Below are 14,327 nucleotides of genomic sequence, written 5' to 3'. Positions count from 1 at the left end.
AAACGTATATATTTTTAAGTAACTGTTTCGGACAAACTATGGAGCATCTGACAAATTTTATTGGGTACTTACGAGTGTTAATTATGAATCTTTAAACATACAAAATTACAGTGTCTTACTTTAAATACATAAATATGTAATGTACTTTTATTATAAAAAATAATATAGTTAATCTGTAATTATATTATTTTTTAGAATTAGTTAATATATTATATTAACGATTAGCGTTGACAAAATATTTACATATCCTATTTGTTTGAGCTAAAACTGAAACACAATGCGGCACAGGCCATAATGAAAATCAATTTGTGATTTGCCATTGCTACTGTTAGTCAAAGAATTTTCAGATGTTGGTTCGAGAAATTTCTTACTGGCAAAATTATTAGCCATGAGAAATAACTCCATCTGCTGTTGATGAAAAAAATATTGAGTTACACTGTCATATATAATCCACAAACAATTGTGTGGACACTCGCAACAGACTTTAAGGTTTCTTCTACAATTGATTCAGAACTTCTGAATGCCATATAAAATGTGAAAAAATGGACAAATAGGTACTAGACGAAATAATCAAAAGGAAAAACAGCAAAGTCTGTTCCTCGTAAGTTTCCATAAATAATATTGCATAGATCATTACTTTCAAAGATAAATTCATCCTGTATGATAACCAGAAGAGAAAAGGACAATAGTTTAACTAACGCGAAAAAGCTCCATAGCCGAATACACATCCAAAAAATATTATGGTAGAATTATTTATTGATTGTTTCTTAAACCAGACGAATCATATTGTAAAGTAAATAAAACCATGCATAGATAATTAATTGTAAAACATCTAATGTGTTAAATAAAATATTTCTCTGTTAAGAAATATAATGCAAAATCTGTAATGCTGCAAAATTAAAAATAATAGGATTGTAATTTTTACTTCATCCCCTATATTTCCCTGACCTTTACTCTACAGTTAATCACTTTTAAACATTTAAACTAATTACAATAATTTTTCACAACTTCACAGGCTTTTACATAGCATAAACAATTTATTAATTTATTCTTAAATCATTAAAAATATTTTAAATAATAAAATTATAGGTAAAAAAAGAGTTTTATATCCTTTCATATAAACATTGAACCCTTAGGATCGCCACCAGATAAATATTGAATTAAATAAATAATTTTCAATTTTAATTTGTAAGGTTCTACATTTTAAAAATAAGTTTAATAATTTATCGAAAATTGATACGATATGTTTCACATGTTTTTAGGTAGGTATGAGGAGAAAAAAATAATATTTATTCGTCGATTAAAGTATGTCTTTTCGCGCAAACCGTTGGCGTTCCATGATATTTTTATTCGATCACTGCGCGAGTGTATATCATAGTAAAGAGCCTATTACATTTTCGGCAATTAATTAAAATCTATATTTATTGAATTTATATTGATTAAAATCTATATTATAATCAATTAATTAAAATCTATATTTATTGCTTAGTTGCAATTAGTATTATCCTTACTTGCTAATGAATCGAACTAATGGCTTTTTCATTAACAACTACGATTTCATATTTCCTAGCACTTAAGTCAAATGCTATAAAGATCACTATATTTAAAATAAATTTCGATTCAGAGTGATAGCTGACTAATAAGTGTTATTACAATAAAGTCCAAATACCATTGCTAGTTCGACGTATGTTCTATAAGAATCAGAATCCTCTATTATGCTTATATACAAAAAATAGTGTAGTTACTAAATGTTTTTAAAACTACTATTACATAATTATATTCATAAATTATAACGTATTATTTAATAATATATTAAAAACAATGATTTAATAAACCCGAGTAGCAATAACTTTTATGATTTTTTTCAAGCACGTAACATCCCTTTCCACCTTTATGTTTAATAGTTATTTGTTAAAAGGAATTATCCTAAGCTTTTTAAGATCGTGTAAATTTAGAATCAGTGTTTTTTTTATCAACCAATTAGTTTTTTTAAACTTAAATTAAAAAAATATGAAAACTTAAAATATATTAAATATGCGACTAAACAGCAAATGGCATTAAATATAATTCCGTATTGTTATTTATAATATTATATATGTTTTCCCAGAGATTATATAAATTTACATATTATAATTTATATGTATACTTTCCGTCGATAGGGTAACGTAAAACTTATAACTCTGAAATTTAATATCGTACATAATTGGGCTTATGGGAAATGTCTCATGTTACATAAATCGGAAAGTGACTTTAGATCAGGGGTGGGCAATTGTTTCAGAGTACGGGCCAGATTGATTATTTCTTGGACCGTCGCAAACCACAGCAATAGTCACTGACTAAATCAATAAAGCAATATTTATTTTACGAAGGGGGCAAATTATACAAAAATAAAGAAAATTCAATAAAGTTCATAAGCAGGGAATTTAATCGAGGATTTCCACTTCACATAAACAATTGTGAAAAAAAAGAGCACCGCAAGCAAAAAATCTCTCATTTCTCACCGCATAAAAATCTAAAATTGGCATTGCTTTAAATTTGTTTTTAAGAAGATCATTGCATTGTAATTAAATTAATTCTAATTGAATATTCGATAGACCATTTTCCACGTGAAAATTGTGAATTAACTAATAATAAATAATTTTACATTTCTTCAAAATCGAAATCCTCATGAAGGTCTCAAATAATTGAACTATAATATTCAAAATCTCTGGTTCTAAGATTTTTGCCATGTTTTTTTTATTGGGAAAGTGATCGAGTTTTCATTCTCTAAGATTTAATAAAAAAGTAACAATTTGGCAATAAATGCTTTTAAGGCAAATAAAATTGAACATGTCATATACCATTATTTTTTTCCTTGTAATTTATTATTTAAATCATTCAAATAATTTATAATATCAACGGAAAAACGGAAATTTTTGCCAATGAGTCTGTTTCAGTTCAGATTTTTTTTTTCGTGTCCAAATTTTTGAACACGAAATAGTAATACACGTAGATTCCAACAGGCGTCCCACTGGCTACGAAATCACACCCCCTAGCATTTATCTGACACTTTCAGCATTTTTTCAGCATTTACCTGACACTGCTTAAAATTTACAAAAATAAGTAAATGAATATTAAATCTCACACCTATCCACTTTTTAAAATGTTAAGTCGACTTGCAGAGTTAAGTTTAACTCAACAAGCCATATGTTCTATACAATACTTAATCAAGAGAGGTCTTTAAATTTTATTTATTTTTTTGTCATTTTTAAATAATTGTAGGTTCTTAATTACATTAAATGTAGATATATAATTATACGAAAAAAGTTAATTACTATGTATATGAAATCCGTATCGGTTCAATACAATAAATATGAATTGCTTGGTTTATATGTCACGTTTATATACCATTTATATTATATTTACCCAAATTTGTTACATATAAATCAATTACTCTAACTAAACGATCGATTCAAAGTACGCCGTAATATAAAATACAATCACGGCGAAATTATGACCATAAAAAAATCAATCGCACACATTCCGTGATTCGTATTCGCAGAAAGAATTCCCCAGGTCTGAGTCGAAACTTTGATAATGGATTTGAGAAAACGTGAACAATAACGAAAGAAAAAAACTACTACCATACTAAGCATATATTTTAATAATGCCATAATTTCGATAAAAGGATTTTCAATAAAGAGAACAAAGAACGATAACGGTCACACACGGCGCATACCTCACAAAGTATTTTTTATATAAATCTACGTACGTTATACTAACTGGAAAATAGATGTAATACGCGTATAAATAAAAGTTCCAAAAGTTGGACAGTTAGGGCGAAAGTTCGGCGTCATGCAGCGCAGTTTTTTTTGTGTAATAGATATTTACTAGCTGTACCTCCACGCCATCAATTTCATATTATAGAGGTTATTGATTAAAAATCAATATATTTTATTCATCAATTTCGTTCCAAATACAGTTCAAATTGTATTATTTTCTAATTCATCATAAGTGAATAGCATATTTAGTTGATAAATTGGATTATATCAGGGTACTCCCCTTCTATTGTATACACGGTTTCATATAATACAAGTAGAAAATGTTCCAAACTTTGCCGTTGAGAACCAGCGAAATGGACTCATTGTACTCTACACAAACAAGTATTGTACACGTTAAAAATTCAACAGAGAATACATTAAAGTAGTAGAAAAGAACAATTATAAAAAATATATTTATAAACTAATATTATAAAAAACAGACAATACGCCTTATCAATGATAATAATTTAGTACAATATTTACTAAAAATAAAATTGTATTTTTTATAATTTTTATTAAATCAAGTCTATTTAACTCAGTAATTAGATGTAAAAACTTTCCAATCAAATCAAAGGTTGCTTAAATTAAAATTATATTGAAGCCAGGAAAGGATCCAGAATATATTACCTTCTTTAGATCGATATGTATCTTACCAGTTATGTCAAAAATATTGATAAAATTATTTCTAAAAATAATCAAACCGGTAATATAAGGACACAAAATAATCATTTTAAAATAAAGCAATTACAAACTTTAGTAGAATATAATATAGAACACTTTGAAGTATTTTTTTTATATATGTACATACGTCTGACCTTTGATAAAGTGTAGAATCCTGGACTACTCTACAAAGTGTTGAGCTCTGACACAATAAAAAAAGACTGAGAGATCATTAATCAAAAATTAAAATGTGGCTCTCTAAATCGCAAATCACTGCTAATGAAACTAAATTCAAAGTAATCATTAGAAAGCAAAATGATCAAATGTAATTTTAAAATAAAAACCGGCGTGTTGCTATGGACCTCAGATTTTGGCTACGACTGAATATCCCTGAGTGTAGAATAATTTAATCAGTTTTATGGTCGTTACTCCTTGGTATGTATCTAACATTTTTATATTTAGTGATTGTAACTATGTCAGTGTAAAAGAAACGATTTTATAAAAATAAGTGTTCAGATTAAGAACTATTAAAAAATACAATGATATTTCTAAACGTAGACTTAAGAGTGTAAATATGTTATAACTAACATAATATTATACCTATAAGCAATACCTATATTAAAGATAAGTAAACAATACAGCCAATGAAAAACTTACATGTTATTTTTTCCATTCCAAAGCGCCTAACTACTGAATAAATTTTGTTTATTGTCCTTAGATACATATAATATAAAATAAAGGAATAAAAATAGTATAAAAAGCATTTAAAAAACATTTATTATTTTACTCCTAAACCCATAGATCACCGTGCTTATTATATAATATAATAACAGGAGGGATTTAAATATACTAGATATTAGGATTATGTAAGATATGGTGTATTAACGAGGCGAAGTAGCTAATTTGTTTTAGATACAACATTTTTAACCGTTAATTTTTGAAGTACACTACTGATGATATTTTGCTTTATGTTTAATGACAAATAATCATTATTTTACCAGTAGCTATATTAAATTTATACTTATGTAGTTATTGGAGTGTTCAAACATGAACCATACTACTGAATATTGAATACACGGGTCTTTTTTTAAATATCTTACAAATATAATGAAGGGGAGGCTAAATAATAACATTGAATTTTAAAAAAGCGTGTAGTATAAAGATGTTTTTTTATTTTTATAATATTTTTCAAATCTCGTAGAGTATACCACTAAATAACTTTACTAGACAGTTATCAGACTCTTGCCTTTATACAGGTAGTTTTGAAACGGACTTCGACAGGCGAAAAGTTTTAAGTCTCTTTATTTGGTTCTTAAAGTATCCAACTGCTTGGGGACTGCTGATAGTTCGCTCTTAATATTCTCAACGCCTCATAACAACAATTTCAAAGTCCAGATTTTTTTAAAACCATTTTTAAACACAATCACCATCAGCTATAACTTGTTGTGATTCTAATGTCACAGACGTTTTACACAAATATTTTGTTTGTTTAAATGTGTTTGATTTGACTTCACTTAATTTTTATCCTGAGTTTCTTTCCCTTTTTCTGTAGGTTATACACATTTTCGTAACACCATTGCCATACAATTATAAAATAACCAATTGACAATGAATATCAGAAGAAGTTTCTCCGTGTGCTTTTAAAAAAACGGATCAGAAAATTAGGTATTGACTCCATATAAAACATACAACTGCTGCGGATATGTTACCGAATAAAACATATTTATAAAATACAAAGTTATGAGTCATAATCGATTATGACTTGAATAAATTATTTTTTGTATGAGCTAAAGTAGTTATTAATACCTAATATGTACGACCTAGCTCGATTTTAATTAATACTCACGATATTCATCTGTGAGATTAGGATCAAAATTATAATTATATAATAATTACTGATTCCGATGTCTCGGACACGATAAAAAAATAAAAACACTAAGGTTTTTATTTTTTTAAATAAAAACGCTAAGGTAAATAGTCAGATACTTATACTTTTTTTTTAAATGAAAATCAGTTTTTTTTTTATAAAATATAGTAAATGTTTAAGATACGATTAAACCTTTTTGAATTTAATTATGCATTTTCAATGAAAAATATATTTAGAAAGCTTTTGGGTAATTTATATTACTTACTATGTACTCTTTGTATATTTTTCATCATGTACGATTTAATATAAAATATAACGTAAAATACAGACAATGTATTCAAAATTCATATTAAAATTATATTATTACTTTATTATAATGCATGTTTTATTAAAATGTTTATATGTAATAAATATACATATTATATATACTACTTTAATATACTATTCATTATTTATATATATTAAATATAAATTAATTAATTAAGGACCACACTTACCGATGTAAAATAATTCATAGAATTATTTTGTCTGGTTTATCAGTTGAACCACACAAGGTCTAAAAACGGCAAAAATCTTTTAGCAAAATTTAAATTTACAGACGTAAAAATCCAAATATTATTAAATTAAAAAATCCATGACAACTGTGACAAAAAGACGGATCTTAAACGCTTAAGACAAAAAAAAATGTTTAAATGGGACACCGCCGTGAGAAAACCTTTTTTCAGATTATGTGAAAGTACCCGCCATCAACTAGAAAGATTATAAGTAATTTTTAAAATATGGGAAATGATAAAATGTGCATTTTTTGCTTTAGCGACTTATGCCAATCTGTTATTTTTAAATGACCACTACACCAAAAGGGGCGAAAAATAAAATGTTTTTATGTATTAATCGAAAACACGGGAAACCAACGATTTTCTCTGACAATTCTACTGACATTTACACTTGAACATCCACTTCTGAGTTCAGGGTTTCAGATTGAACCACAATTCATATGAATTTCAATAAAGATGAGGCCGACCCAAGATCGCAAAAGCCGCCGCTTCTCTCTTCGCATCTCCTGGTCCAGGGTTGCTAATACCAGGTCCCTGGTATTAGCAACCCTGACAATTTAATGATACTGTGACTAGCAATAAAAACATTTTTAATTATACTAATGGATGTGAAGCATGGACGATACTGGGCAAAAGTATCGCATTTAGGATCCTATCAATTTAAAATTAATAAAAAAGTATAGGTTAATGGAAAATAATTCTTTTCCAGATTGAAAATAAATTTATGAAAAATTATTAGTATCGAAATATCAAAGACTTTCACATAAAATGGTATAAATATTACATTATAAACTACCCTGTGAGTGAGATATATGGAGCGCCTAATAGACAACTCAATCCCGACCGGGTTAAAGTTCTAAATTTGTAATATAATATAATATAAGCACACACGACATATCCGCACACCACAGTCATATTACCCGAGTGTATGTATAATACATAGGTATATAATACGCATAGCTCGAGTAAGACACGATACACGACAAAGACAACCCGTATCCGCTGGATGTAAGGGCAATATTTGCTTTACCTTCAAAGGCAACTAATTTCCAAGTCCCACTTTTGAAAGTTTCCAACCCCATTTACACATAGCACGTTGCACGTTCGCATAATTCATAATATTTATTTATACAAAATCACACGTACAGCCGAAATAACCTTTTGGCTGATTGAGTCGCTCCATTTTGTGGCGATGCCGCATATTATAATAAAGGTTAGGAAAAGGTCGGCGCGATGAAAGACCCGCTCGAATTTTCGCCCCCGAAAAAATATACACACCTCACAATACGTGTGTGTGTAATGCGAAAATATGTGCGACATGTGTGAAAAATCCACGTGGTATGGAAACACGTAAATTTGATTACGGGTTCGATTGTTGTAAATCAAATTCTACGCCGATATATTGGACAGCGCTGAAGTAGATCGAATCGAGTGTTGTTTATTGGGAGTAATTTGTGCTTTTAGATGATTGATATTTTAGTTAAACTGCATTAATTAATATTCAATCATGGAAATTAATTATAGGTATTATGCGTGCTTGAAACCATGACCTAAATTGGAACACAACTTTCAAGAATGTATTGATTTAAAATTTTCTAACAGTGTATACTTAAATCTTTATTATTTCCGCCACTATAATTAAATATAAAACATTGCTAATTAAGCGTTTTTCATCAACATAAATAGTAGGTAAATACGGTGGGTTTAAAATAACATGGCATTTCTTAAAAAAAAACACTTGCAATTTAATTTAGATAGCACCATTGCAACCCACTTGGAAGCCGCTTGAAAATAAGTTTTACAAAAAAGTTAGGAAAAAAACATTAAAAGCAAAATATTTGACACGTTAAACTTAAAAAAAACCGCAATATTATGTACATATATAAAAAATGTACAATACATATAACATACACATATACATATATCAAATCCTGTAATGTTTAATTATATATATATATATATATATATATATATATATATATATATATATATATATATATATATATATATATATATATATATATATATATGTGTATGTTATGTGTATGTCATAATGTGTAAACATATAATAAATCGATTATGTACTATATTGATAATAAAGTAGACTGATAATTATGCACTACACTATATATTTTTTTGGTATATATACATATGTACATATATGCAGGGCTTTTTTGTCATGTAACGCGGTGGAACGGCGTTCCGGTATCTTTTTTTACAGTATTTTTAATGTTGAAAAAACATTGACACCCTGCGTAGCATATTACTTCTTTATTTTTACGTAAATATGACGTGATTATTTTCATTTTATTTATTTTTAAGTGTAAAAGTTTAACCCCAATTTTAAAAATAAAATAAAATTTCGGTTACTACTCAATCGCCGGTCCCATTAAAAAAGGACCAAAACAATAACAGAAATGACGACAAAATTATATGAAGCTATGTAAAGTATGGATATAAAATATGGAAAGATGAAAAGCTACAATTTATTTTTGACTTTTTTACAATATTACGATTTAAAATGAGTAAGAATCAAGTGAAGAACATCTAAACCGAATTTCGACCAATAAAAGAGCGCAAAAAATAATTATCCCTTCTCAGAAGTCAAAAATCCACGTCAAAAGCAATAAAATCGTGCCGTCGCCGTCGCAGTGGGAACGCTCGTTACCGAGCGTTCCCACTGCGACGGCGCCGACACGATTTTATTGCTTTTGACGTGAATTTTTGCCTTCTGAGAAGTGATAATTGTTTTTTGCGCCCTCCTATTGATCAAAATTCGATTTAAATATACTTTGACTAATACTCTCATATCAATAAATTTTGAAATAAACAAATCTCTTATGTAAATTTTGATATATATTTTATGCGCTTCGTGATTTATTTTAAATGATATTTTTTTAGTAAAATGCTTGACAAAAAGTGAGTTCCGGCACCTTTTTTGTTTTAAAAAATCTCTGCATATATGTAACAATGTGAGTATTATAGGATGTGCCAAAACTTACTTTTTAATTTCAAAACTAAATAATATTTTTTATTAATAAAATATTTTTTACATTATATTCTACATAATATGAAGATTTTTTTCTTATATATAAAACTAACATCTCATAAATTACCAACACTTTAATCTTCATAAATGCGAATTCTCTACCTTGAACATACTGATCTTGAAAATGTTAAGAATGTTTGAATTTTCCAGTTGAAGATCTTATACTAATTGAACTTTATATAGAAGCATGTTTCTGGTTCTCCACAAACACAACTTTGCTGAGTTATTTCATTTCGTAAAAGACAGTGGCGTAACTAGGGTATGTGGTGCCGGGGCGATCCTTAAAATTGCCCCCCCCCCCCCCTATATATTTTTTACATTTTTTGCATGGTCATAAAATCAGCATTTCTTAAAATAATTAATTGGTATATTTTAGTGCATTTAGGGTTAAGTCCCACCCTAGACGATCCTAACGCAAATATGCCGCCCCCAAGCAAGGACCGCCCGGGGCGGTCCTTGTTGTAAAATAAACGCTGAGTTCAGAGTAAAATTCTAATAGTTTTACGCGTTACTAAATAATACATTTCCCAAGCTTCTATTTTTAGAATCTTATTTAAAAATAAAATAATAAATAGCCCTGAAAAAGTGATTTAATTTTTTAATTGCAAAATGACTTTTAGCCCGTCAGTATATAGAAGTTTTGACTGAATAAATTAATGAAGCTACTATATTTTATTTAAACGAAGATCTCATAATCCTCATCTTCGTAAGGTTAGCGACTTTATTACAAAGTAAGTCGCCTAACATAATTATACTAAAACCAAATAATAAATAAATAACTAGAAATATATCGTTTATTTCTGGTTGTCAGATTAATAATTATTAACTAACGACACATCTTATATATAATTGTTCTAAGCCGTCGTCGCTTCCGGACGCGCATAACTTTAAACGAGATATTCTCCGTTCAATTCTATAATCTATAAATTGTAACGCTTTGTATGAACGGTGTGTAACAATACACGTAAACAAAAGAATTATAATAATAAATAATAAATAATAATAAAAATAAAAATTGAATTTGCTCCGATTGATTTTCGAGCCGCCGGCAATGCATTCTGTTGTTTCGACCAATCAAAAATAAGCATTCAAATATTCAAATAGCTTCGACCAATGAAAAATAAGCATTCAAATATACAGTACCGTACAACACTTTTATTTAATAATAAAATTTTACTACGCGACAATAATTTTCATTAATTCGTCATTTGACTGAATATAAATAATCGGATTGCAAATTAACTAGGTCTGTTATAACTATGTTAACTTAAATATATACATAATGTGTTGAGGATTAGAAGAATACATTGATTAAACTAGATAAACAATCTTCGTAATGAAATCTTCAAATTTTGAATTCCCGGCGACGGGCTCTGAGGCCGAAAAGTGAGTTTTTCCTTTTATAAATAATCGGATTGCAACTTAACTAGGTGTGTTATGACTATTAAAATTAAATATATACATAATGTGTATAGGATAAAAAGAATACATTGATTAAATTAGATAAAGAATGATAAAACTATCTTCGTAACGAAATCTTCAATTTTGAATTCCCGTCACCGGGCTCCGAGGCCGAAAAGTGAGTTTTTCCTTTTACAATACATAAAAATTATCGTTGTTTCTGATTTAATGCACATATTCGTTAGATTTTACGAATTGCAAATAAATCTTTGGTATGTATGAGGATTGAAAGTTAATGTTGATCAAATCGGCGCTGTCGGAACGCTATATCAGCCAACGGACAGCTTATAAATGTGTAGTTTCTTGGATGTTATCTAATAATTAACATTTTACAATGATTATAAATATGTGATTGCATACCTGGAATAATCGATAGCAAAAATATCTAAGAGTGGGTTATTTTTAATTCCGATGTGGCAAAATATGTTCAATTTTTGTTCTGTGCCTTTATTCCTCTTTCGGAATAGCCAAATTCAAGATATTCAGTTACATCAAACTTATGTAGTATGTTCTTTATAAAAAGATAATACTTGCTAACAGTGACTTCAACATGAGAAGATTCACTCTTTGTTTATATATACCAATTCTACGTTATAGGCATATAGGTCATCAAATTGCTCCATCATTGCTTCTGAAAAGTAATTAAAAAACAATAAGAGTAAACATTAAACACATTATTACTACTAATATAATCCATAAATTAAATTTGAACGACAACCGAAGAACAAAATTAACGGAAATTACTGTAGAGGATTAAACACGTAGATTGACATATCTTCATCTTCTTCAAAATAGTCGCAATATGTCATACATTAATTGTTTGCCATACGTAAATGTTATTAGATCTCTCATTGATTCTGGAAATTGACTGTAAACGATACTATATATATGGGTAAAAAGTAACTTTTTGTTTACACTAATATGAGATTTTTCATTATTACTACCATTGTAATATGTTTAATTAACTTTGGCATGTATATCTTCAATTGCCAAATCACTGCTGTTTGTCGTTTAATATTAGATCCTAGAAAGTCAATAGTAATTTTGTTAGAATAACCGTGATATAGTATTCATATAACCAAACACTTACTGGCACTCATAATTTATATTTCGATATAGTCTATAATTCCAATGGTAAATCACTTTGAATCATCTTCAATTGTAACTTAGTAAGAAAAATGCTTTGATTATAACATATTTCACTGTTTATTTATTCGCACTAAGCTGTATCCCGGCGCGCGCTTGACTGATGACAGAGAACTGTCACATATAAGAAATTCCGGGGAATACCGGTAATGGCAATTCCCCGGCGCGCTTGACAACGAACTACGAAATTGATTTTATCGATTTAAATCGTAAAATACTTATCAATATATGTATAAAAATCATCAAATTCTAAAAAAAATATTTTTTAAAATATGTTTAGTTTATACGGTATTTAAAATATAATATAAATATTGTGATTTTTTTTAGCTTCTCTTAACAGAAAAAACGTGTACTTAAATTTTAGCAAACGTTGCTAATTTAAAGTATTAGTTTTTAGAGAATTTTTAAAATTTCGCTTGAAAAAACATTTTCAACACAAAGGGGCAAAATTTCAAAATAAGTACTATTCATTACCAACCAACTACTAAACACATAGTGTTGTAAAAATCCCTCTTACTGACGCCTTCGAAAGGAAACTACACAAAATTGTGTAACACTAATTTAAATATTTTTTAAATTATAAAGTTTTAGAATAAAATTTCAAGATTTATTCAAAATATATTTTTCAACTTTAAAAATATTTTTATTTTATTATGGATTTTAAATATTCTTAATTTATTATAAATTTTAAATATGTTTAGTTTATTATTAATTTTAAATAATGTAAAAACTTTTTCTATTTATCAATTATTAAAATATATAATACTGCGCAGAAAAAACATTTACTTTAAAAAATATATAAATCAAAATAAGTCAAAGTATTTCTTAATAAAAATTGACAAAGGTCTCAAAATTATTAATATTTTTAAAGCGCATTTTTGGTCTAAAGTAACATATTAGGTGCTTGATATTTTCAGTTTATTATATCCTTCTAATTGGCTTTTATATTTACACATAAAACATATAAACAACTTTTTTCAATTATAAAGTAACTTATGTTGTTACTAAAAAACGTTCTTATTACTAAAATTTTAATTTATGATAAAATTGTGTTGCAGCGTTAAAACGGGCCGCGAATTTCCAAAACACTCGCGTTAGAGCGCCATAGTGACGTCACGATGATGTTTCACGCCGGCGCCAAAATCAGTTCCACAAATACTCACAGGCGTAGATTCATACGCCGCTGCGATCGCGGGATCAGTTAGTCATAGATTGGATGATTCTAGACAATTACAAGATATACCGAAATGAGAACAAATCAATACAATATCATTAAAAAAAGGTTAGGTTGTTTGGTTCTATAGTGAAGGTCAGCGCGAGCGGCAGCGAGGCGAAATAATGAAATTCCAGTATAACGAATCTTTAATTTGTCCTCGAAAAACTTTCATACAAAATGTTTTCATTGTAACGAAGACTGATCTCAGTATAACGAAATATTTTGATCCGAATTTAAGAATGACGTTATAACTTGACAAATATTTTTCAGAATTCAGTTCATCATTGACTTGACGTGTGCCAGATGTGTTCAAAAGCGACATTACAGGTGTTTCGCTGACCCTCAAACTTTTTTTATATAACATTTTTTTCACAAATTTTATTGTGTTTCATACATTTCCCTTAAACAAGGACAAAAAACGATCTGTCAACCTTATAAGAGGTTATTTTGATGCTGTAGTAATATAGTAATTAAAAATAAAATAAAAATATATCATCTTCCTTACATTCAATATAACGAATTTTCAGTACACCAAAATTTATTCATTGGTTCCGTGAGCTTCGCTGTATTGAAA

The 14,327-nt window shown here is 28.1% G+C and overlaps 1 protein-coding gene across 2 annotated transcripts in view; it reads left to right on the top strand.

Annotated features, from left to right (window-relative positions):
• Nucleotides 1–14,327, top strand: part of LOC148229509 (lachesin-like) — a 42,562-nt gene that overhangs the window by 20,984 nt on the left and 7,251 nt on the right. The gene's annotated exons all lie outside the window — the stretch shown is intronic.

This window comes from Plectrocnemia conspersa, unplaced genomic scaffold, assembly GCF_051122295.1.
Source record: "Plectrocnemia conspersa isolate PC_06_02 unplaced genomic scaffold, ASM5112229v1 ptg000011l, whole genome shotgun sequence".
In the NCBI taxonomy this organism is placed as follows: Eukaryota; Metazoa; Arthropoda; class Insecta; order Trichoptera; family Polycentropodidae; genus Plectrocnemia; species Plectrocnemia conspersa.
This window is presented reverse-complemented; position numbering and strand designations above follow the sequence as displayed.